The sequence below is a fragment of the Prenolepis imparis genome, unplaced genomic scaffold (genome assembly GCF_030444845.1).
Source record: "Prenolepis imparis isolate NDT839.2.m4 unplaced genomic scaffold, iyPreImpa1.0 SCAF_15, whole genome shotgun sequence".
NCBI lineage: Eukaryota > Metazoa > Arthropoda > Insecta > Hymenoptera > Formicidae > Prenolepis > Prenolepis imparis.
The window spans coordinates 8,278,544-8,306,045 of NW_028141173.1; the positions used below are offsets into that span (position 1 = coordinate 8,278,544).

The following is a 27,502-nucleotide window of genomic DNA, read 5'->3' on the forward strand; positions in this document are numbered from 1 at the left end:
CGTTGGTACGGACATGACGAAATCTCTCTCTTCGATGTATCAGTTTAAAAAGAAGAATGACAACCATCTCATAACACTTTGATTTATATTCTGCTATGCTTCCCCCTCTCTAAATTGTTGGTGCATTTAGGTGATTTTGCGCACAACGTTGGTCAACGGGTTGTACTGGATCACGCGATCATGTATGATGAGACAGTATGCAGAGGTATTCATCGGCACGTTTTCCTTACACTCAAATTCCTATCTCACATCCACGGTTGCGCTCTTGATCGATTCGTTTTGTCGAGAACAATCGATGATTACGAATGGGCCGTTACGTAGAAACATTGAGACGGTGAGACTCGGCTCGAGATACTCGTATCCGTAATAGTTTTTGCAGAAACGCGCATACGTGTCGTACAGAATCGACCATCTGTTTTTATCGAAGTCCAGATTCATGTCGTCGTACGGATAACATTCCGAGTTCAGATAGAGTTTCACGTTGGTCAATTTACAATCGTCGAATCGACTCATATCCTCAGACATGACATTCTTCCGGCCTGTCTGCAGAGCAAAGATAACGTATCGTAGTTTCTCCAGCTGAGTCGCGGTTTTAATGGCCCACGAATGCTTGGTTGTACGCTGCAATAGCGGAAACTCATACAGATCCCACGAGCGAAAACCCATGCTGAGGTAGCGTCCGCTTTCCAGAGCGCGCAGCATAGACAGCTTCTTAATCTCGCTCAACAACACATGTGGCATTCGCCATTGTATCTTGAATATGTTGATTACAGGCTCCAGCGTCGAATCTCCAACCAGACAATTGTTGTCGTTGCGCGATCGTATTAAGATCAACTCGTGATGAGCGTTAATCACCACTCGTCTGTAATCCTCGCAAAATCCCAATAACATGTAGAGCGGCACGCAAAAATTGAAGTTTCCATTCACAGTAGTCGGATCACTCCAGCTGGCGTTTCTCATAATCACGCTTCTATCGGATGATATCGTTACATAGTTTTTGAGCAAACTTGTTATTCCCACGTTTCTGTTGCGATCAATCTCCACGCCATCGAGTTCATATCGAATCTCATCAAACATGAATGCGACGCAATTATTTCCCAGTATCACATCAGATCCTTCGGCTGGTCTATTTATCCTTAATTCTCCTTCGATGTATAGAAAACTGTCAAACGGCAACGTATACAGATCCTGTTGTTGTATGGGTATTCTTATCTCATCACTGTGTCCGAACGTGGTGTTGGCGAACGGGTTGTACGTGTGAGTCTCAATTTTGATGATGCGATTGTCGAAGATTGGCTCTTCCCCGATGTTGAGGATGTTGGTCATTGTTCAGATATTTCGCATCGCGAATCCCAAAGATTGTAAAAACGCAACGTTTGATGCGTTCAGTTTCTTTTTCTTGGCGCAACTGGACGATTGGATATTAGCGAATGTCGACGTTGTTGTTGTTGTTGTCGCTGGCTCCGTAAAGATTGTGTTATCTCTCGTGTCTTTCGATCCGTTCAACACAAGCATCTCATACGCCGCACACGTACGTTATCGCTGTCGTCGTCGTACGTGCAATCTAATGGTGATCTCTTCTCCTCGAAAATCGAGCAATCGTCTGTCCTGGTTGACAACGCGTAACGTTAAATCCGTAATGCTCCGCGCGATCGGCAAGTAAATGATGTGCGCCGGTGTTTCCGATATCTTATATCCTGGTGGTACCCTCGGTGAAAATTCATGTATCGTATGAACGAGTTTGCCGTTGCTGTATGCGCCCGCGGTCACGTTACACTCTACGCGGATAATGTTCACGTTGATAATGTTAATCGGCATGTCCGACTCGTACCATTTTCGCGGCTGCAGTATACGGTTCGAGAATCCCAGCAGCGATCCAATGTTGTTAGGCTTGTTAAAATTCATTCTGTAGGCGCATTTGATCTCGCTCCTCATCGTATTGTAATTAGCGCGGAGCACTATCGGGTATTCTTCATCTTCAAAATCACCATTGTCAATGTGTTTTTTATCGTCATCACGAACAGCGTGTCGCAGACGTTTTCGTGAAATTGCATGTTTCAAAAACTCATGTATCGCTTGCAGCTCGTACGATCCCTCGGGAATCGTAATTTCCGCGTCATCTTTGCCAAAGTAAAATTTATTATTCGAGGAATTCACGTTCGATATCGTGTGATAAGTCTCAAAATCTGCTAGACCGAGTTCGTATTCATCGTCGCTCAAATCTATGGCGGGAAAGTAGTTTGCCGCGAGGACGCTACTCTTTCCAGTCAGCGTGAATGTCATAGACATATCGGCAAAACTGTTTAACGAATACTGAGTTAAATAATGCAATGTCCGTCTTTAAATTCACGTGTATCGACCGTTCGGAGAAACTGCAAACACAATTGTCCACAGATGCTCTGATCATAAGTTTGAACAGTGTGTGATTATACTGTATCTTTGTCACGTTCCGCCCGAAATATTGCACCAATTCATTCGGTGGTCGAAGATTGCCAAAACTGTCGAAATATATAGCGCGATTCCCCCTCTTTGCGTACGCCACCCAATGAGTACCTGATCCTTTAGCGTTATCCAAATTTATGATGCTGCTCTCGTTTTGATATATACCACCGATCGGTAGCGAATCACGCATGAAAACACCTCTAAAGTATGGAATGCGCATACGTTTTGCCAGTTGTAGCAATTGTATGTTGGTAGTTACCCCCTGTGGCATTTTTAGTGTCTCTTTGACGTTTTTTTTCCCCTTTTTTCCCGTTGAAACTCCTCGTCCGTGTTTGTATGGAGCGAGATACAATCCGTGACCTTCCATGGCGCGATTGTGACGTAGCATCTCTTGCAACTGACGTTGTGCAGCTTTTCCGTCGTTCACCATCTTTGCTACACCAGCCGCTCCACCAATCATGGATCCAAGCGCGCCCAACATTGGTAGAATTGGCAATATGCCACCGCGTTTCGATACCGGAAGTATCCGTTTCTTCGTCATCTTTTTCTTTGTCTTCGTCTTCGTCGTCGTCTTCAGGCCCATACCGAGCTTCGTCTTGGTTTTCATTGCTGCCCAGACAGCTGTGGCGGCGGCTCTTTCACCGAGAGTTGAATCTCTCGCAATGATACGAGTTCGCGCTTTGTCGGCGAGTACCTTATCCGCCACGTGTCTCTCGGTGAGATCGTTGCTCCGAGAGTATGCAATATCGTGTTCACGGCACGCCGTGTCCAATGGGTTGATACCTCGATCGCCTCTGGCTAATCGCTTTTGTAGCCGCGTGCCCGGACCACAAAACTGATAGCCGGGGATATGGAATTCGATTGGAAGTGCGTTTATTGCGTGATTTAATAGTCCTCTACCTATATTTTTCGCTGACATTCGCTGCAATCCTTTATCATCGGCGCTGGACCGTCGATGTGCGTTCGCTGCCACGGTCGATTGTAATGTTCGAAACAGCGGCGACAGGCCTGAATCTCTGGATCCGCCTTTATGTGTTCCGGAAGCTTGTCCCATACGTAGTGGATGTGATTTTCACATTGCAGTAAAACTGCTTTTGGCACAAATTGCAGCTGTTCGGCGCTTAAACCGTGAATATCGAAGGCACTTGTTAGCAGAACAAACATTTTTTCGTTACTGAGCGATTCGTGGTTCCGCGCAGCTATAAATAGGCAAGCGTTCGATTCAATCGGGAAGTGGGAAAATGAGATTCGTGCGACAACCTTTGACGATACGCGTGACGAATTGCGACGACAGATTACGCTCGGTGGGGGACAACGCGGAGATGCGCAGACATGGTACGATGTTGCCGACTACTATACGCGCGATCGTATGCGGCCCCTCGAATTGCGGTAAACCTAACGTCTTGATTAGTTTGATAGAAAGCCCGCACGGTGTTTGCTTCGAAAACGTGTACGTGTACTCAAAGTCACTGCAACAGCCGAAATATCGGTATCTAGAGAATTTGTTGACGTCGATCGAAGAAATCGGCTACTTTACATTCTCCAATAACAGTGACGTCATTCCACCGAGCGAGGCATGTCCAAACTCGATTTTCATCTTTGATGACGTGGCGTGTGACAAGCAAGATACGATAAGAGAGTACTTTTCAATGGGACGCCACTCGAACGTTGATTGCTTCTATCTCTGTCAGACGTACGCGAGAATACCAAAACATCTTATACGCGACAACGCGAACTTACTGATCTTGTTTAAACAGGACGGTACCAACTTGAAACACGTGTACAACGATCATGTGAATACCGACATGTCGTACGAAGATTTCAGTAAATTATGTCGTATTTGTTGGCAACAAAAGTATGGATTCCTAGTGATAGACAAGGACAGCTTGCTTACAAACGGGCGATACAGAAAAGGATTTAACGAGTTTGCGATACCGCAAAACGATTAGTCGCTGCCGATATTCTGTCGAGAAGAGTGAAACGCGAGCACTCTGCAGACATGACTGATAACATTCGCGAGCGTGAAAAGATTGCGAAGGAAATTGTGAAAACGAGCGAATCGATCCGTAAGAAACATCGTGCTTTAAAGACTGGTAAGATCGATGACGATATCGCAGTCAAGACTCACTTTAAACCTATTATCGAATCACTACAAAAGATTGTCGACAACGCGAGCTTGATCGCAGTGAAAAACGAACCTGAGAGTAAAGCTGACGTGATAATTAAAACGTTACCCGCTGTTAAGCGGTACGAGGAGGAGGAGGAAAATGCGACACCGAAAAAGAGAAAACGACTAAACACAAATCGCTCATCGACATCATGTACATCGGACGGATTTTTACTGGATGAACCACCGATAAGCTCTACACGGTCCACCTCTACACAGTCCGCGACAACGAGAATCCTACCATTTACAATACCCGAATCACTCGCAAACGAAAATGTTTTCGAAATCACAAGCAATTCACTTGAAACATCCGTTCGAAACACGGCGTACAAACGTCGGAAGGTCAAGAAATGTTGCGAGAGCACTTCGGACCACTGGGACAAAAATACATGGGTGCTCTCCTCGGTGGCGATAAAAAAAACGAGATCGATCACGTATATAGTATCTATTTCGAAAAGGATGGAATGTTGCTCGGTAACAAACGATTTGACATGGATAAATATGATTCTATAATTATAGACAAAGTAAAGTACATTGGTACACCTGGATTATACGAGCTAGTCTTCAAGAGGATTCCTGATGATGTTATTTACACGTAAGACGATATGCAAAAATACAAGAGCATATTATTGGCGACGAACGCGCATAAACGCAAATATGAAGCGCAAGGTCAATTACGGAGCAACAGGGGATACAAATACAAACAAATAATCGCACCGTTGATGTCAATTGAAAAGAAAAAATCTGGAAAAGGTGTATTCATGCCTCAAGCGATGACGCTAACCGACAATAAAATCGATTACGTACACTGGGACGATCCCAACGAGCTAGTGGATCGGGTACGATTGCTCGATACTTCGCGCCGAGCTGGCCACAACGCTCACGACAACGAGATCCTGTCGATCATCGAGGAACTTCGCGAAGCAGGCATTATTATAAATTAAACGGGGTCTCGGCAAAACTAATCAGTCGATCGGCGTCATTCGCATCGAAAAATGTCTATCAACAAATTTGGATTATTCGAACGGAGAAATGATGCAACTGGCACAAGCGATCATTGGGATAGATTGGTGAGAAGTTATGTGCGCGGAAACGCTCTGTGTCGTGTCGCTACAGACTATGATGCAAGATCGCGCAAGATTCGTCGTGTAGCGCAACCTGAAGCTGACACTGATGCTGTCAACAAACTGTATGTGGAATCCTGCGTTAAAAAATTGATGAATCAACAGAAAGAATCAGATGAGAAGCTGACTTCGTTCGAGAAGGTCGTGCGAGCAGTACAGACTGCGATAAACGAACTTCAACGTACAGCTAATGCTAACTCAAAAACGACTATCAACCTAAATGAGCAGCAGTGAACGGGTTAGGAGCGGCTATCGATCGGTTATCAAACATCTACGAAGGGTTATCGAACGGCTACGAACAATTATCGAACGGCTACGAAGGATTATCGAACTGCTATCTAACTACAATGAGTGGTAGTGGTAGTGAACGGCCTAGCAACAGCTGCGAACGAGGGTACGAACAACTCAAGCAGGGTTGCGAACGAGGCTACGAACAAGTCATTAAAGGCTACATACAAGGCTACTATCAACTCAGGAACGGCTGCGAACGGGTTAGGAACGGTTGCTAACGGGTCAGGAACGGCTACGAATGGGTTAGAAACGACTGTGAACAAGGCTGCGAACGAATCAAGAACGATTTTCGAATGGGTCAAGAACGGAAGTAAACAACGCAAGAACGGCTATGAACGGCTCAAGAACGGGTCAAGAACGGCTACGAACGGGTCAAGAACGACTACGAACGGCTCAAGAACGGCTCAAGAACGGGTCAAGAACGGCTACGAACGGGTCAAGAACGGGTCAAGAACGACTACGAACGGCTCAAGAACGGCTCAAGAACGGGTCAAGAACGGCTACGAACGGCTCAGTAACGGAAATGAGCGATAAAACAAACAGCAGTAAACGACGATCGGGAAAAAAAACCGACGAAGCGATGAAACAACATAGTTTGGAGAGACGGCAGTTGGTGAACGAACTGCACGCGCCGGCGAGAAAAAATTTTCCCCGAAGACATGTCATAGTGCGAGGATATGATGATCTGTGGCAAGCCGACATCGTCGAGATGCGTCCGTACTCTCGTTTCAACAAAGGTTATCACTACATACTCACCGTCATCGATGTGTTGAGCAAGTACGCGTGGGCCGTACCACTTAAGAGTAAAGGCGGAAGCGAGACGGCTGACGCTATCGCCGAAATAATTCGAGATAGCAAGAGATGCCCGAAAAACATGCAAACTGATATGGGGAAGGAATTTTACAACGCTGACGTGCAACGGCTTATACGGAAACATGACATCAATCATTATTCTACATATTCGGTAATGAAGGCATCGGTCGTCGAGCGATTCAATCGTACGCTGAAGAACGACATGTGGAAGATGTTTACGCTGAATGGAACTTACAAGTGGATCGACGCGTTGCCACGACTCGTATCGGATTATAACGCGCGCAAGCACCGAACAATCGGCATGCGACCCGCCGACGTCACCCCCGCGATCGCTGATAAACTTTTAAAAACGGTATATAGTAACATAAAGATTGCCGCTCCGGCGAAATTCAAAGTAGGTGACTCGGTACGCGTTAGCAAGTACAAGAAACTTTTCGAGAAGGGTTACACGCCAAATTGGACGACGGAGGTTTTTAAGATTGTTAAAGTGCAGCGTACTAATCCCGTAAGCTATCTACTCGAGGACTATCGCAAAACATCTGTCGCTGGAGCGTTTTACGAGTATGAGTTGCATCGCGCGAATTATCCGGACGTGTATCTTGTGGAGAAAGTACTGCGCAGGAGGGGTGACGAGGTTTACGTGAAATGGCTGGGATTTGACAATTCACACAATTCTTGGATACATAAGGACAATGTGATTTAATTCATATAGACTATTTATTTTAAGAAAAATATAATGTGTACAACGTATAAAATATATAAAATATATAAAATACACATGAAATATATGAAATACAAAATCTTTATTAATACATCCTTTCCTTTAATCGTTACAATATATTACACATATGTTACATAACAATATATCATACACACTGTGACGTGGTCGTCACGACGCGCGTCCGCCCCAACCTAATCGCGGGGCAAAAAGCCAAGCGGTCACGCCAATCGCGAGAGAGCGAGAGAGAGAGAGCGAAACCGAAAATCCCAGAGAGAATGAGCAACACAGTATCAATTGTTACTAATTCGCGTGTATTTTACTTTATTTTTGGGAGCCTGACCGAGAGAGAATATTGTCGCTGGAGAAAGAGAGAGAGAGGTGTTGTCGTCGCAGGAAAGAGACAGCCGCGGTTGGAGAGATTAGCGAGATAAACATACCGCCGAGAACCGTAAGAACTGCCCTTCCTAACAACAAAGAAGGAAGCAAATACAGAGCGTCACGTAGGAATTCGGCCTTGACAATCTACTGACAGGAGATCCAGTGAGGCGCCCGACAACAGGCGCCGGAAGGGCCCAGACCGGGAAGATAACTTTCCTCTCGCGGGTTACCGCTCCGTCGGATACTGGACACAAGGCCACCGCGGGGAGGCCCGCGGCGCGAGGTCGCGAGGGCCTCGAAACCCCACGCAAATACCGCGCGAATAAATATATTTTGTCACCATCACAAGGGGTGCTGTGAACCCCCGTACGGCCTTGTTAATCTCGCGCGACGACGGTAGACGGCACGGCGCCGTAATTGGTTATCGCGTACGCACCCCGCGTGCGCAGCATTGATCCAGCTGTCGATTTTCGGGCCGATAGATCCGGCAGATTGGTGCGACCGCTCAACTTGGCGAGACGGGTGACGACCCGAGATATTCTGGCGATAAAGACGAGCTCAAGAGGGACCAGGCGAAGGAAGAAGTACCGGTGAGGCTACCCTTTCGTAAGCGTATTGAATAATTATCACGTCTGTCACGGTGTTAATCCGAGTCTCATCCGTTCTGACGCGATTGTCTTATTTAGTGAAGTTTTGTCGCGTGGGCTCTGCCTTATTCGGGAAACTATTTGGTGTAAGAGCGATCGACGTCAAGCGGCGAGCACTTTCGCACCTTCGGGCAAGTGAATAATATTAACGCGAAATATTCGTCTCTCTGGGATTCGATCATATATGCCGCGTCTCATATTACACGGTTATCGCGTCTTTCTCTAATATTACTTCTGTTAGTGCGTATGTTTGTCGGGTCTCGTTGCTGTATGCGTTATCCGGCTGTGTCCGGACGTCACCTTGTGTTAATCTCATCGCGGAGGAATTCGACATAAAGAGAGTGATAACGCAGTTCGCGACCACCGGCGAGCGCGTTAGAGAGAGATTACGAGCGAGAGAGCGAGCGCAGTCGAGCGCGCGAGTGAGAGAGAACGCGCGCGAGTGAGAGAGAACGCGCGCGAGTGAGAGAGATTACGAGCGAGAGAGCGAGCGTAGTCGAGCGCGCGAGTGAGAGAGAACGCGCGCGAGTGAGAGAGATTACGAGCGAGAGAGCGAGCGTAGTCGAGCGCGTGAGTGAGAGAGACAGCGCGCGGAAAAGATTCCGGCGCCCTCGATTCACCGGTGAATTTCGCCCGTCGGATCGCGAAAAATAGATTAATCCAGATATTGTATCACTCTCCAGTCTCGTCGCCGATATGAACTTCCGATTGTTCGCGATCTAAGTCAGTTCGATAATGTCTATTTGTATGGTCGCGGTTATTCTTTCGTATTCGTCTATGCTATCGATGCGCGTATCTCGGACTTAAGCTTGTCGCGGATATAACTCTGTGTTCAATCGTCGAAATATTTTCTTTTGTATAGAATTTTGGATTTACTGTGTCTTGTATATTATCTTCCGTCTTTATAGTCATTTCTTTATTACTTTCCTAGTTTTCCATTATACTTCATTATTAATATCGGTTCCAGTTATAATTTGTTATCTTCAACTTTTATTTATTATCTTTTGTTATTAAATTTATTCTCTGATTATCATCCGCTATTATATTTTTCTTTTATATTTATTTCTATTACATTGGTTTATAATAAACTTCATTATTTTGCTTTGCTTAACTAAATCGCGTACTGCTTTTCTTTAGTACTGTCAACTTAAATGTCTGTGTCGTCATTTCTGTGTTCCTCACATCGCGAAAAGAGTGTAATTTCCTTCCGTTAGAGCAATTTCGGCAACCACACCCTGCCCCTCTGCCGTTAGGCGAGCTAGTTAGCCCGTAGCGGGATTCCCGGCCAAAACTTTGCGTTGGGTTCACGATTTGTGGTTTGATGCGTGAAAGACCGCGTCTGGCGCCCAAAACTAGTCTCTCGCGAATATCACGGCTGGCGTTCTGCTGCGGCACGCGCGGGACGACCCCGAGCTTAGTTCCGCCGCGTGAAACATTAAAACCCCTGTGTTTTGACGACGGCCAAGCTCCGTTCTTCCGGCTTTTAATCGAGTCGGGCGAAAAAGACGTCGCAAAAATTGGCGCCCAACGTGGGGCCACGTTGACAAATTTCGGGAGCAAACATATTCGCGTTTATCGTTATTTTCAGTATCATTTGGGATATATCTGTGATTAATAGAGGTCGCATTTATGGATTTACGGATTTATAGTTGCATTGACGAATTGATTTATTGTTTCCGTGATGTATTACTGTATTAATTTAAGAATTGATTTATTGACTGAATTATTTATGGATCGTTCTGATGTGGCTTGAGATATGAGATTTGGAATTGTTACTGGTATTTTGGGTGTGATTTTGTGCTTTAAACGCTATTTCAGAGCAAGTCTGAGGTGAGGAAATCTCATTAGCGGTATTAACTGTGATATTAAGATTGAGTTAAATCGGTCGCTGATATTACTAACGTTTGAGGCAGTACACTCTTTCACAGCTGATTTAATCTAAAACCTTTTTTTTTTCTCTTCTTCTCTTGCTTTTGTTATTAGAAGTCGATGAACCCAAGAAATAGTTCATTTCAGTAGTAAAGTAATAAATCATAAAGTATTTGGAATATAACAGGAGCTATTCAAAATGCCCGACAGCAGTTTTTTTTTTCGCTTGTTCTCAAGACGTATCAGTCTGAATAAATATGGAACTCAACCAAAGACCGTTATCGAGATCAAGTAAATAGTTTTTATAGTGTGCGAACCTCTCAGAACGATTTCACTCACATGTTGCTTGTTATTAATCTTTTCTTACAGGATATTATATAGGAATTACAAATATTAGGATTTATATTGACGTATTGTTAAGTGTGATTATAGCGTGATTTATTAAGTTTTTTTTTTCGTTCCTTTTTTTTGTCCTTTCTTTTCTTCGCGTCCTGTGTGTGCGTGTTAGAAATTCGCGTACCCTTTCCGTTAGTGCGACCGTTAGTGTTATTTTGCTCGCGTTGAGGATCGGAGTATTTTCGAGTACTTCGCGGCGAGAATTTCGATTAATGTGCACGGTATCGTTCGAAAGTAGTGTCGCCTGACCTATGAGTCGTGTGGATCCGGAAGACGAGTGGGTTTTTGTATTAAACCGCGGTCAGTTAATTGACGAATTACATCGGCGAAGACTTTCGACTGAAGGCAGTTACTCTATCCTGACTGCCCGGTTATTGCGCCGCGTGCGAAGCGATAGAATAGGGGTACGGTTAACTTTCGAGACCAACGATATGTCAGATAACGATTGCTTAGAACCTCCGCGGGGAGAAGATGAGCGACCGGACAGCCCTATGCCACCGGGTGATCGTCGGTTGTCGCGTGGATCTCCGGGTACTTCGAGATCGAGCGGACGTCGTTCGGGAAACGGTTCCTCGAGTAATTCGGCCGCGACCGCCTATAATGTAATGAGAAAGTGGAATTTGAAGTTTTCCGGTGCGCGGGGAGAGGATGCCGAGACATTCTTACTACGAATCGAGGAGGGCCGAGAACTCATTCCCGTATCCGACGAGGACATTCTGCGTTGTCTGCCGTTCTTCTTGACCGGTATTGCGCTCTATTGGTTCCGCGCTAAAAAGGATCGGTTAGCTTCATGGGCTGCTTTTACGAACGCGTGGCGAACTCGTTTTGGCGACCCAGATTTTCAGTTCGCGCTCAGAGATGAGATTATGCGTCGTACTCAAGGGGAATACGAGCCTGTCGCGGACTATCTTACATGCTTGAGGGCATTACTTGATCGGGTGTCGCCCCCATTAAGTGAGGCGGAAATGGTCAGCAGCGCATTCCGTAACATGCTGCCGCGATTGCAGGTTACGCTGCGCCGAAACGAACTCGCCGATTTAGAAGTCCTCGAGTATCTAGCGACGCATGCCGAAGCTAGTCACTCGGCGACGCAACGTTATCGCGCTCCGCCGACTCCGGAGAAGTCCTTATTTCCCGATCTAGCGTATCGATCGCCCCGCAACTCGAATCGACCGGGGAAGCATCACGAGACCGTGGCCGCTCTCGACACGTCGACCGCGAGTTCGACCACCTCGACTCAAGGATCTCGCACAGGGAAGAAAGAAGGAGGGCGAAAAGCCAAGTCCGAGGCCGAGTCCAGTAAGACGTCGGGAACCGCGTCCACTTCCGCGACCCCACGAACCAAGCCTGCGCGTGCGATTACCGCGAAATGCTGGAACTGCGATACCGTGGGCCACCTTTCACGAGATTGTGAAGCCGCCCCGCGAAAGCACTGTTACCGGTGCGGTCGGGCGGAAGTGACGTTACGTTCGTGCCCGGATTGTTCGGGAAAAGAATAAGGGAGTCGATTAAGGGGGGGAATACGACTCCTACAAACAACCACCTTCCGAATCATGTCGTGTCGTGTGTCCGTGAATTTTCATATAGTACGTTTGATTGTCGCGAAAAGTCGTCGTTGTCTTTTATTCGTGTTAAAATTGTGGGGAGAGAGTATCTCGCGTTATTAGATTCCGGATCGAGTCGCACCTTTTTGGGATCCGACGTTGTCGCGTTATTACAAGGAATGAATCGGTCATTCCGTAGTTCCGAAGGTAAGAGGGTAACTACCGCGACGGGACAGACCACGCGAATCAAGGGGGAAATCGACCTCCCTTTCACGCTAAAGAATAGAACGCGCATCATAAGGGCGTGTGCCCTAACCACCTTAGCGTTGTCGATAATAGTGGGGATGGATTTTCTGTCGACCTTTGGTAGCGGGGTAAACTTCGCGACTCGTAGATGGTTTTTCGTGGAGCACTCGACGGTAGATTACGAGTTCGAGACGGGTCCCGGTGTCTCACCCCTTAGCGCTCACGCGAATGTAAAGCCTAGGGACGGGTGCACGGAATCAATACCCGAAAAGAAAAAAAAATTGTCGCACCCTGAGTGGTCGCCGAGTAGCACGGCAAACAGGACAATAGGGAAATTCCCCGTTAACACCAAGACACGATCTCGCGCCCGAAATCCCAGGGGTCGCGCTAAAATGCCAGTGTGCTGCGGTTTGATAGACTTAGCGTCCGACGAACAACTACGGTTGGACGAATTTCTTGGAGCGGAACTAAAAGGCGATCCGAATAAACCGGGCGAAACCACCTTAACCAAACATAAAATCGATATCGGGAACCACGCGCCCATTAAACAACGATATTATCAAGTGTCGCCAAAAATCCAAGAAGCAATCTACACGGAGGTAGATAAAATGTTAGCGGCAGACATAATAGAACCGTCGAATAGCGAGTGGTCGACTCCTATAGTCATGATAAAAAAACCGAATGGCTCATACCGCTTTTGTCTCGACTTCCGTAAATTGAATGAGGTGTCGCGAAAGGACGCATATCCGCTTCCCTATATGAACGCCATACTCGACAAACTTCGGTCCGCCCAATTCATTTCAACTATTGACCTTAGCCAGGCTTATTTTCAAATTCCGCTAGAACGAAATAGTCGCGAGTTAACTGCGTTTACGGTACCGGGTAAGGGATTATTTCATTTTAAACGAATGCCGTACGGGCTCACCGGAGCCTCCGCAACTTTTCAGCGCTTACTTGATCGTCTCATCGGACCAGAAATGGAGCCCCATGCTTTCGCGTACCTGGACGACATCGTGGTCATGACGCGCACTTTTGACGAACACCTTCAGTGGTTAAAACGCGTACTAGATAAGATAAGTGAGGCCGGACTAACCATCAACCCGGATAAAAGTAAATTCTGCCGCTCGCAGGTTAAATATCTAGGGTTCGTAGTACATCAGGAAGGATTAAAGGTGGATCCGGATAAAACCGCGCCGATTGTCGAGTACCCGCCACCGAAAAATATTAAGCAAGTAAGACGATTTATTGGGATGGCATCGTGGTATCGTCGTTTTATTCCACAGTGCGCTACGAAACTAAAACCCTTAACGCGCCTCCTTAAGAAGAACAACTCTTGGGAGTGGGGGGATGAACAAAAATCAGCATTCGAGACCGTAAAGAAATGTATCGTGTCACCCCCTACGTTGACCTGCCCTAAATTCGAGTTGCCTTTTGTGCTGCAAACGGACGCGAGTTCCGTAGGGTTAGGCGCAGTATTGACGCAGGAAACGGAGGGCGTCGAACACGTTGTCGCGTTCGCCAGTCGCGCCTTATCGGAAGCAGAGAAAAAGTATGCTACGACCGAGCAAGAATGCTTGGCAGTCGTGTGGGCGATTAAAAAGTTTAGGCCGTATCTCGAGGGGTACAGATTCAGAGTCATCACCGATCACAGTAGCCTACGGTGGTTAAACAACTTAAAAAATCCCACAGGCCGGTTAGCGCGATGGGCCTTGGAGTTTCTCGAATACGATTACACGGTCGAGCATAGGAAAGGAGCGTTGCATCACGTTCCGGATGCGTTGTCGCGAATATACGAATCCGCGGGGGAAATGTGCGCTCTAGACATAACTCAGGACGACTGGTATAAGGCTCGCGTACGGGAAGTGGAGGAAAAACCACATCGATATCCGGGCTGGAAAGTAGAAAACGACCGCTTATATTTCCAAAAACCCAACCGAGTCGTGTCGCAGGTCGTAGACGATTTAGAACAATGGAAGCTCGTGCTGCCTAAAGAATCGCGTTTGGACATCATACGCGAAGCGCATGACGTACCGCAAGCTGGTCATTTGGGTGTCGAGAAGACGTATCATCGAGTCGCATTGCGTTATTTTTGGCCACGTATGTTTAAAGATGTCGCGGGATATGTTCGCCGTTGCGATACCTGTCAACGAACTAAGGTCGAACAAGCAGCTCCCGTCGGATTAATGGGGAGACGAACGATAGAGACTCCGTGGACCGTCGTCGCTGTAGATGTAATGGGACCGTTCCCACGTAGCAAGAACGGATACGAGTACCTTATCGTAATGCAAGACTTATTCACTAAATGGATAGAGTGTTGTCCGCTTAGAAAGGCTACAGGTAAAAAGATCCGAGAGCTATTAGACGAGGTTGTCGTGCATCGGTGGGATGCGCCGCGAGTGTTGCTGACCGACAATGGTACGGAGTTTATAAATCGCGAGTTAAAAGCTTTTGCGCAGGAACGGGGTATCGCACACACCACCGTACCTCCCTACCATCCGCAAGCGAATCCGGTCGAGCGAGTAAACAGGGTGATTAAAACGATGATCACAGCTTTCCTCGAGGAAAATCACCGAGAGTGGGACGAGCACATAGCCGAATTTAGATTCGCGTACAATACCGCGCTGCATACGTCCCTAGGGACCACACCCGCGTTCCTAAATTTTGGCCGAGAACCCCAGCCGGTGAATATAGAGCGAGGGAGGCAGGAGGCGGATGTCGCGATAGTAGAAGCAACCCCGATCGAGTGGCGAACTCGCATGGAAAAGGTTCAAACGTTACGAGACTGGATAATCGAGAATTTAGACGCAGCGCATCAAAAACAGGCGCATTACTATAATTTGCGGAGACGCGATCGACAATTCCACATCGGCGATGCAGTTTTAAAACGACAACATGTATTGTCGTCCGCCGCTCACGCGGTATCAGCGAAATTAGCTACTAAGTTTCACGGTCCGTTCACGATATCGCGCATATTGTCGCCCGTAGTGTACGAGTTAGAGAACGAGGCAGGTCGATCACTTGGAAAAATACACGTGAAGGATCTAAAACCATATATAGTTTCCCCTAATTCGTAGATTTGGTTGTCGCGCTCCTGCCAGAGAGCCAACGATGGTGTCGCGAAGAATACTCCGCGCAGCCGCGGAGATCATCGTCAAGGAGGACGAGGAGCATCCCGGATTTTGGGCTGATCTCCTAGTGGAGGTCGCCCAAATCCAAGCCGACCGACGCCGAGCGTCCCGGGAGGAGCCCGACAGCACGAGGGAGGTAGTGGAGGTATCGGAGGACGTCCCGACAATGGATCTCGAGAGTACCACCCGGGAAACTGACGCCGCCGCGTCAGAAGAGCCTGTCGAGATGCCTCGAACCCAGACGGAGGATCTATTCGTCCTGGCACAGAGCGCTTTCGACGAGTTCCCACGCGTACCGCATCGTCCTGTGGAACCATGGCAGCGAGTACTTCGGCCCTTCCCCGGTGAGATAATGGGGCCCACCACCCAAGGATGTTGGAGCTGCGGGGGCCATGATCACTTCCGGAGGGAGTGCCCCCGAAAGCGAGAGTGGAGTTCCGTACAGCTCTGCTTCCGCTGCGGACGCCTAGGCACCACGGTGCGACACTGCCCGGATTGTCGCGAGGGGTGGCTCGCCCAAGGCCCGTACATTCCGGGACGCGGACATGAGGGGCCAGAGCCTCCGCGACGCCGAGGACTACCACCGCCACTGAATCGCCGGGAGAATCGGAGGTCGGAGTAGGACCGGTCCAGGGACTCTCCTTGGGGGCGTACCCAAGTTTTTTTTTGTTGCGACACCCAGAATATTGTTTTTTTTTGTTTTTCGTTCGTCTAGTTGTCGCGTATTATTAATATTAAGTTTGTTTTTCTTTTCGTCATAGTCGCCTTTGCTAGGAGTGGCGCCCTCTATCGTTCCGTATAATTTTCGTTCTGTTTCTAAAATCGCGCCTTATCAGTATCCGTGTTATCGTATTAATTTTGTTGTCGCGCCTAATTAATTAATTTTTTTTTGTACTCGTACTAGTATGTAGTAGAGCGACCGATATGGTGTATTAGTGAATACGAAAATATACGTTTTTTTTTGTGTTGTCGAGACTCTTAACTTAGGAGTCTGTCAATTTAGTACCTTCTCTCCTTGCGTAAGACCCGCCGCGGTAGGCGAGCGAACGGAGTCGAACTCCATCATAAAAATCGTAATCTGCGCCAAGCGCGATCAAATGTAGCGTGACTTAACCGCAGAGAGACGATATCGCTCCCGAAAGGGCATCCATATCGTAAGGTGTCGTCCATTCATGTTTCATAGGAGATGATTATATGATTTTCTTGTTGTGTGCCAAAATGCCGTCTTAGCTCTGGGGATTTCGGTAGCTCTTGCCCGCGTCGGCCGGTAGAGGCTCGGACCCCAAAAAGTGAAGGGTAGCCTGACCGGTACGGTCTTTCTTGGCATGGGGGGGTGTGACGTGGTCGTCACGACGCGCGTCCGCCCCAACCTAATCGCGGGGCAAAAAGCCAAGCGGTCACGCCAATCGCGAGAGAACGAGAGAGAGAGAGAGCGAAACCGAAAATCCCAGAGAGAATGAGCAACACAGTATCAATTGTTACTAATTCGCGTGTATTTTACTTTATTTTTGGGAGCCTGACCGAGAGAGAATATTGTCGCTGGAGAAAGAGAGAGAGAGGTGTTGTCGTCGCAGGAAAGAGACAGCCGCGGTTGGAGAGATTAGCGAGATAAACATACCGCCGAGAACCGTAAGAACTGCCCTTCCTAACAACAAAGAAGGAAGCAAATACAGAGCGTCACGTAGGAATTCGGCCTTGACAATCTACTGACAGGAGATTCAGTGAGACGCCCGACAACAGGCGCCGGAAGGGCCCAGACCGGGAAGATAACTTTCCTCTCGCGTGTTACCGCTCCGTCGGATACTGGACACAAGGCCACCGCGGGGAGGCCCGCGGCGCGAGGTCGCGAGGGCCTCGAAACCCCACGCAAATACCGCGCGAATAAATATATTTTGTCACCATCACAAGGGGTGCTGTGAACCCCCGTACGGCCTTGCTAATCTCGCGCGACGACGGTAGACGGCACGGCGCCGTAATTGGTTATCGCGTACGCACCCCGCGTGCGCAGCATTGATCCAGCTGTCGATTTTCGGGCCGATAGATCCGGCAGATTGGTGCGACCGCTCAACTTGGCGAGACGGGTGACGACCCGAGATATTCTGGCGATAAAGACGAGCTCAAGAGGGACCAGGCGAAGGAAGAAGTACCGGTGAGGCTACCCTTTCGTAAGCGTATTGAATAATTATCACGTCTGTCACGGTGTTAATCCGAGTCTCGTCCGTTCTGACGCGATTGTCTTATTTAGTGAAGTTTTGTCGCGTGGGCTCTGCCTTATTCGGGAAACTATTTGGTGTAAGAGCGATCGACGTCAAGCGGCGAGCACTTTCGCACCTTCGGGCAAGTGAATAATATTAACGCGAAATATTCGTCTCTCTGGGATTCGATCATATATGCCGCGTCTCATATTACACGGTTATCGCGTCTTTCTCTAATATTACTTCTGTTAGTGCGTATGTTTGTCGGGTCTCGTTGCTGTATGCGTTATCCGGCTGTGTCCGGACGTCACCTTGTGTTAATCTCATCGCGGAGGAATTCGACATAAAGAGAGTGATAACGCAGTTCGCGACCACCGGCGAGCGCGTTAGAGAGAGATTACGAGCGAGAGAGCGAGCGCAGTCGAGCGCGCGAGTGAGAGAGAACGCGCGCGAGTGAGAGAGATTACGAGCGAGAGAGCGAGCGTAGTCGAGCGCGCGAGTGAGAGAGAACGCGCGCGAGTGAGAGAGATTACGAGCGAGAGAGCGAGCGTAGTCGAGCGCGTGAGTGAGAGAGACAGCGCGCGGAAAAGATTCCGGCGCCCTCGATTCACCGGTGAATTTCGCCCGTCGGATCGCGAAAAATAGATTAATCCAGATATTGTATCACTCTCCAGTCTCGTCGCCGATATGAACTTCCGATTGTTCGCGATCTAAGTCACTTCGATAATGTCTATTTGTATGGTCGCGGTTATTCTTTCGTATTCATCTATGCTATCGATGCGCGTATCTCGGACTTAAGCTTGTCGCGGATATAACTCTGTGTTCAATCGTCGAAATATTTTCTTTTGTATAGAATTTTGGATTTACTGTGTCTTGTATATTATCTTCCGTCTTTATAGTCATTTCTTTATTACTTTCCTAGTTTTCCATTATACTTCATTATTAATATCGGTTCCAGTTATAATTTGTTATCTTCAACTTTTATTTATTATCTTTTGTTATTAAATTTATTCTCTGATTATCATCCGCTATTATATTTTTCTTTTATATTTATTTCTATTACATTGGTTTATAATAAACTTCATTATTTTGCTTTGCTTAACTAAATCGCGTACTGCTTTTCTTTAGTACTGTCAACTTAAATGTCTGTGTCGTCATTTCTGTGTTCCTCACATCGCGAAAAGAGTGTAATTTCCTTCCGTTAGAGCAATTTCGGCAACCACACCCTGCCCCTCTGCCGTTAGGCGAGCTAGTTAGCCCGTAGCGGGATTCCCGGCCAAAACTTTGCGTTGGGTTCACGATTTGTGGTTTGATGCGTGAAAGACCGCGTCTGGCGCCCAAAACTAGTCTCTCGCGAATATCACGGCTGGCGTTCTGCTGCGGCACGCGCGGGACGACCCCGAGCTTAGTTCCGCCGCGTGAAACATTAAAACCCCTGTGTTTTGACGACGGCCAAGCTCCGTTCTTCCGGCTTTTAATCGAGTCGGGCGAAAAAGACGTCGCAACACATACACACACACACACACATTATACTACATTATATTTTATAAGGGTATCTGGTAATGTCCCCATGGTAATGTGTCGGTCGAATCAGGTATAATATACCGCTTATCGTTGTACGGACTTAGAGCAATTTTTGTCTCGCGGATGGTATACACTTCATGCAATTTCGATCTAATACATGACTGCTGACGTGTCATTTCAATCTCGTCATTCAGGCACCGCGTATAATCGTCGAATGTTATACTACGCGCTACGACATTACTTTTGACACCTTTTGCTTTTTTAGTGTCTTTTTTGCCGTCCACCCTCACCGCGTACATTTTTGCTCTAAGCCCGACGAATTCGGACATTATCGCGCCGTTATTCTCGTCTTTCATCAAGCCTGGCACCTTTTTGTTTGCATGCGCTATACCGTACGCATTGTCAATTGGATAATCGCTCGTATCGAATCTAGCGATATCGCATTTCATGTTCTCGTACACATCGTCGCACTCGATGTGATATATTAAACTGTCGGTGTCGGTGTACATTATCCGGCATCTTTGACGATAGAGCGGTGACATGTACTCGTAGTGAAATTCATACAGACACACTTTCGATATATCGAGTATACACATACCAACATAGATTGGTTTGTTAAATTTTACTTCTAGTTTACGTAATTCGACGGCGATTAAATTTTCCGAAAAGACGCTCCTGCTATGGAAATTTGGTTTCGCGATCATCGCTTCCGCACCGTATCGTCCGTCCCACTTTGTCAATAATTTTACATCTACATGATTTCGAACGTTTTCCATAGTTTTGCCGAATACCGCGTTGTTCATCAATTTGTACAAATTTTTTTCAAAATCATTTTTCACTTGTGTTCTAAATTTTGTATTGAGTTCGATGTAATCGCGGAGCCATGCGGATTGAGTAAATTGTAATACGCGATGTTTCTTTACGATACGAAGACCGTGACGTGTGCACTGCTGCAGGTTGCGATAATGTATGACGTAACGCTTCTTGTCATATAGCGTCGCGAGGAGCTTATTTTCCCGCTTGCCGGGCGGCTTGTCACGCGTCGGACAGAACGGTAGGTCAGTGTGTGTGTTGTGTTTATTTTGTGGGTACTCTAGATCAACCTCGAGAATATAACCTGTGAGCGAATCCGGAGCGATCGCGTTAACGTCAAAGTTTGAAATGTCTTCGACCCATCGAAAATCGGCATAAGGCAATGGTTGACACATTGCCCATCCATACAAATTATTTACATCGAAGTACATAAGGTACGACGATGGTTTCGATGGATCATATGACTGCATGTACTTGTTATTAGCATGTGCGTATCTGTTGGAGCATTGACTTAGACCACCGCGTATACCCCGTTCAATAAACATAACTATGTCGATATCGGTAAGCAATTCAAACGTAATATTTGTATGTTTTAGCATCGCGTCCCATGTATACCCGGGAAGAGTATAATAATACGCAGGATCGAGTCCGTAACTCGCGATGCAAGTGTCGCGGAAATTTTCAAAAATATCTGCTAATAACAAGACATCAGTTTTTAAGTACAAATCGCTATATTCGCCTAGAGTTCGAAGGGAGAATCGATTCCAGACGTTCTCAGCGTGCGCGTAATCGCTCTCGGATACAGTGTCACCGGTTAAAGAACTGTAAAACGATTCGCGCGGCGGTAAACGCGTGTCCTGCAGCTTGTCCACACAGTCAATGTACTCGTACGGAAAGACACCTTTTCGCGTCAATAATTCGAAATTGTGAACGGATAATGTGGAAAAATTACAACGTAAAATTTTTAACTTATTCTTATCGAGAAAAGATGCTAATTTGTCAAGACTAGCACTGAGAAATTTGTATGAATCGATGAATCGTAATTTTATGCAAGCTTTCCGATCTTTGTCGTCGTCGTCAGTACTATTGACAGTCTTTGTAAATGAAATGTATTTTTCTTTTGTTATTGGAAGCACATCTACACGTCCTTCGTATGCGGTAGCTATTTCTTTTATGATAAAATGTGCGTCATAACCGGATAGATTGTGGAAAACTACAGGAATGACATAAGAGTCTTTGTAATTTAGATTACAGTTTGAGTGTGCGGGACCCCTGTATCGCCCAGTTAGATGACAATAATCGCGTACTCGATTATCGTCTGGCGCAAACGGTTTTTCACAAATGTGACATTGCGTGGCGCTATGAAATTTTTCCCACTCGTCTGATGTTAAATTTATCATGGGGACATTATCAGACAAAATACCCTTTATGCGATGCGCTAATTCCTCGAGTTTGTTGGCGAACCACGCGACACAATCCGTACCGCGATAAGATCGGTATACGGATAATGTTTCATCGTACGAGCATTGCACATAGTATCCAACGCTAAATACCTCGTGATGTTGATCGTATGATACGTGTTCCGATGTCTTCCTCAGCACACACTCCAAGTCGGCATACACCATGAATGGAAGCCGCTCTTTTCTGTTGTAGTTGTCGAAGCCGAGCCACTTATCTTTATCGCTTGGTAACCGGATAGCGCAGTTATTCATTTCTCCACAGTCTACCGTATGTGCCTGCAACTTGTCCTCTGATCCGAAATAATGCAAGCATCTGTGAAAAAAAAATTACAATTTTATTTACAATTTTATTTACAATTTTATTTACAATTATATATAATTTGCAATAAATATACGTACCGATCACAGATATATTTTTGACCATTGTGTTTGCTCAGTTGCGAGCTTACGAGGCGAGACAGATTTTTGATATACGCGAAATGTCCAACGTTATCGTCCTCCTCCTCCACGTACAGCAAATTCACGTTTTTCTTTTTTCCGATCGGCGAGTCGTATCGGAAGAATTGACAGTTCCTTCTTCCTCTCGATACCGTAGACGTTGATTGAGATATTGTTTATATGTTCAAACTTTTTTATTTGATTCAACGCCATCGGAAACTCAATGTTTTGTAAATTTAACACCGTCGTATAGTGCGGATATGAAAATTCCCGTTCCACATGTCTTTCAGCGGGGTACAGAGCGGCCACCACTGACCACGCGAAACACGCATTATCCGTTGATCGCACATTAATTACCGCTCTCTTTGCCATAATTTCTCGCGGTAATTTAATATGGCATCCCGCGCGCATAAGATTGCACTTGTTGACGTTGACCGTAAGATCGAGGATTCGTGACAATGCCCATCCGCTATCACGTTCCTGAAACTCTTCGAGAGACGTCAATGTAGTTTCGATGACGTGCCGCTCATACCACTCGCGTAAATCGGACGTGCGAAAAAGTTCATAATTTCTCGTGTTAATACTTTTGTTGGCGCGCTTATCACCTGTCACAAACTCACCGTTGAACACAGTATTTACTTTTACACAGTTGTGTATTTTTATAACGTCTTGCACTTGCTCGAGTACTACACTACTAGCATCTTCCAAAAATTGTCGCGGTTCGATATAGTCTGCGTTAATCACCGCACCGGTCAGTATACGATTTTCAAACGCGGTATCGATCTCTCGCCAAACGAGTCTTCCCGCGTTATTGTCGCCACTGTAATTACCACCACTGGATATAAACTGTCTCTGCAATCGAGTTTTTGCACCCTCGAGTCGCGCGATTCTAGCAACCAAAGATTGTCTATATCCAATCGAGAGTCGCGGACGCTTGACACGGCTGTTTTCTTCGAGCAGTTTGATAAGTTCCTCGCAGCGCAGCGCCCATTCAAAATACTCGCCCAAGGTGGCGATTTGATGGGACCGCTCCAACAGGTCGTGTTCAGTCTGCTCGATGTTTTCCATTTTTCCACACTTTTTAAAATCACGTTCTATAGAGCACTTGCACCCGCTATTTTTTTTCGACCGACGTATCTGTGCGCTTGCAAATTACGTACTATGGTTTGAAGTGGCAGCAGTCCTTATTATATTTCGTCTAATCATTTCTTCCCCTCTTCATGATTAACGGATTGTTTAATTACATATCAGAAAGGTGATCTCCCTTCATCGCGTTATCGCTTTTGACACAAAGCGGCCGGACATCGGCGCTCATTTTTGTTTATAAAAATTCAAGCGGCCGGACATCGGCGCTTCCTAAACAATGAGAAAGAATTCCGCTTAGGGGGAGGGGAAAGGTACCGCAAAGGCTGACGAATATCGGCGCGTAATGCAATACGGTCTTTTACCGCGAAAAAAACACGTGTCCCGACGTGTTCATTGCGATAAGCGCGACCTCCCAAAATCCCCTCAGATGGAGGAGGGGGAGGGGGAGGGGGAGGTACCGCGTGGGTGGCCGAATGTCGGCAAAATTATCGCAAAAGAATTCTTCCTAAACAATGAAAAAGAAACGTCGCAGCTTTTTTTGAGCAGGGGAGGGGGAGGGTGGAAGTACCGCCAAAGCGCGTCCCTTATGGGGGAGGGGAGGGGAAGTACCGCGAGGGCGGCCGAATATCGGCGCTCACTTTGCGGTGTTTTGTTTATAATAAAACATGTTAGATAATTCAAAGTAATACAATACGCTGTTTTGTTTATGAAAAACAATACGCAATAAGCGTCTCCCGCACAGCGATAAGCGCCCCCGCCCCGCGTGACGTCATCCCCCTCGCCTACAAGATCCCCCCCGCCCCACGTGACGTCATACCCCCTCGCCACGGAGAACCCCCGCGCCTCCCTCGGAGGACCTGGGTTAGAACTCTCCTTGTATTCCTACTCCTACGTTAATAATAACCGTTGTGTTCACTTATGTATCGGTTATGTTATATCATTCGTCAAATTGGGACAAAATTCGCCAATTTGCGGCAACATGTTCACCATTGTTATTATACTTGTACGTAAGAGCAATTGCGATATAAGAAAGAGAAGAAACGACAGAAAAAACACCACCGACTTGTGACATAATATCGACATATTTTTGACGCGCGAGTAATAATAAATGCTGTTGGACGTTCAGTTTTTTTCGTCGATGTAATTATAATTTTCGATATCGTATATCGTTACTACTCACACTCCGAGATTCTTTTATAATCTTATTACCTCTACGAGGCATCAATAATTTTTAGGTTTTTATGACGATACGTCGATCGCTCGTTACTCGATTCGCGCAACGTCGAATCGCGTTCCGTCGCAAGTAAACTCACGCGATTGTCGGTCATGTCGCGACTTAGAGCGTGAATCGAATAGTTGTCGCTCGGCGATGCATCTTCGTCGATCACCATTACTTTGGGCATTCCATGATTACGTGCCAGTTCCCAGTTACTCTCCTTTACGATGTCGTTGTTGTTAGCTTCACGCTCGTACCGTTCATCTTGCGTATTTTCATCGTCCGCAAAATCGACGACGTAGTCATTCATACCGTCATTGGTATCATCGACACCTTTCGTCATCATTGCATCAACCGCTTGTTCGTTTGAGTTATGTTTATTACGAGTGACACTGTTGCTAAAATCATCCAGATATTTTTCATTGAGATAACGCAAAACGTATGACACACGTTTACACGACTCGGTAATTTTCATATGTCTCGATACAGCGATACATCCATCGCAATTCAACAAGTGTTCCAACACGCTTCCCTTGATGGTGACAAGTATGACTATCGATGGACGTGATGTTTCACGTTTAAATGTAAAAATTGGATGTGAATGGATAAATTTTTCCATTTTTTGTCGATCGCGAGTGATGTCAGATAAACAAGCGCAGGACAAGTACGATGCTGAAAAAGAAATATTTTTAGAAAATTTTGAAATATAAAATTCGCGCGTGAATCGACGTTTTGTAATTTGCTGATAATAGCGATACGTCGATAAACTAAATTGTGCTCGCCGTAAGATGGTAAATGCCACAAATACGCCGCGTGAGTTTCTTCGAGAAAACCTCGACGATGATATGTGTTTGCAATGTGAAACAATTTGTCTAGATGATAACAATGAGTTAATAAAGTTTTCGAACTCAAATTGGCAGGACGACGTATCGCTTTTCTTCGCCATACGACGCGGTCGATCGTTTCGTCAAACTTACACGATACGACGCAAAATTTTTGACTACAAAACATACGTTCGTATAAATGCCAATTCGGCGGAAGCATACTTTTCGTATTTTGCGACATATGCACGAGTAAGGGAAAAAAACTAATTATATGAAACGTATCGAAATGTTTGATCTCGTCGGATTTTTGTACCGTACGCAAACGACGTTCGCATTCGAATAATTCTCGCACTCGACGCCAAAAAAGCATTTTTTCCGTCCAATTGTTACTATATTTATCTTCGATTATATAATAATGTATCCATTCTTTCGCTAGCTGATCGTACGATTGTTCATTCAATTGTTGATCAAAGATATTTTTGGATTCTTGCAACACTCTTTGATTCTTGTACCAAAGGCTTCCAGTTTTCGATTTGCAAAGTAGTAAATCCACGATTAAATTAAACATTGGTATAGTTATATATTGATGCTGCGATATTAGAAAAAAACGTATAAATATATTATTTTGAATATTTTTTAATGTCGAATGTTATAACAAAAAATTATAATAATGATATGACTTACCCGACGATAGTAATCGGCTATGAGAAACAGCCGATCGCATTGATCATCGTTCAACTGTAGAAGCGAATGTGGTCGTCCATACGAATTGTGCAAACCTTCTCGACGTTTATCATGACAATACAAACAGATAGTTTCGCGAGTATCTAAAGAGTAAAAATCACAACGACGAATACAAAGCGACGGAATACAAGTACGAGCAAAAGCATCGCATGTTACGATACTTGTAGATCTGTCTTCTACCATTGTGCGACTATTGCGAGGACGAGGTTAAATAATATTTGAATATGCCTGATGTAGCGAACGAGTATTTATTCACTCTTTCCCTACCATACTTGAAGTTAGATGAAACTTATCATCAGTGATCTCATAATACAAATTGCAACACATCTTCGTAAGTTTGGCGAGCGCTGAACAATGCTTCGTATGATAATCAATTGTAAAACCGCGCGAACGCCATAATGAAATAACGCACGATGAATCGTTTATGCCGAACATTTGGCCCGAATAAAATAATTGTGGTACAGCTTTACCAGTGATGTGATCAAAATTGACAAAATTGTCGCTACTTAACTTGAAGATAGTGTGAATTTTGTCACGTATTAGTTGATCTCTGTGTGATAAAGTGTCAGCATCGGGATACGCAAGATGTTGCAGATTGTTTATTGTCAAGTTGCACGTGGAAGATTGCGTCTTTTTGTCTTCGATATGCTCGTTGTTGAATTTTTCGTCACCGTCACTCGAAGAATCCAACGATGTTATCGATAATAATGATAACGATGATGACGATGACGAGGGTGTTTCTATATTTTCATCATCCTCATCCGTCTCGTTATTTGCATTATCTTCACTATCATCAGTATCATTATCTTCGTTCATGTTATTAGTGTTGATTAATTGGTCTTCGTTATCGTCGTATCTTTGCCGATCTAAGAAATCTTCCAACGAGCGACTCGTGTTCGACGTTGGAAAAAAATTGTAAATATAATTATACGATAAAGTGTACGCTTTCGTTCGGTCGTATTCATAATTTTTACATTTCATCGTCCATGAAAAATTTTTCTTACAGCGATACTCATTTATACCACGAAGATGCCGTATAGTCGTCGTAAAATCGACAAATTCGCGCATCGATGTTATTATAGATGAATTACGATTGTAATTTGTATCGTTGTACAAAATATTCAGGCATGTGTAAGCATAGTTAATTTCGCGCGCTAATACATTGCGCGATACGACGAAACTAAAGGCGAGAACTAGCCAGAAATTGAAACGGCGCATCCATAAACAGAAATACTGTTGCGCGAGCGTAATGTATTTTGACATTTCTCCGTTAGCAGTAGCGCGATATAGCAAATGTGTGATCAATAGCAACATCGTTCGCGATATACGATTTCGCGCGACAAACATCTCACTGTAATTGCAACATTTCGATATGAAAAATATATTTTGTAACAAATACATACCACTGACATAGTTTATAAATTTATTGAAAAATA

General features: G+C 45.7%; 1 pseudogene; it reads left to right on the forward strand.

The window, feature by feature from the left end:
* The first annotated feature begins 4,441 nt into the window (after nucleotides 1-4,441).
* LOC145946269 (uncharacterized) lies at nucleotides 4,442-5,553 on the forward strand (annotated as a pseudogene).
* Nucleotides 5,554-27,502: the final 21,949 nt, after the last annotated feature.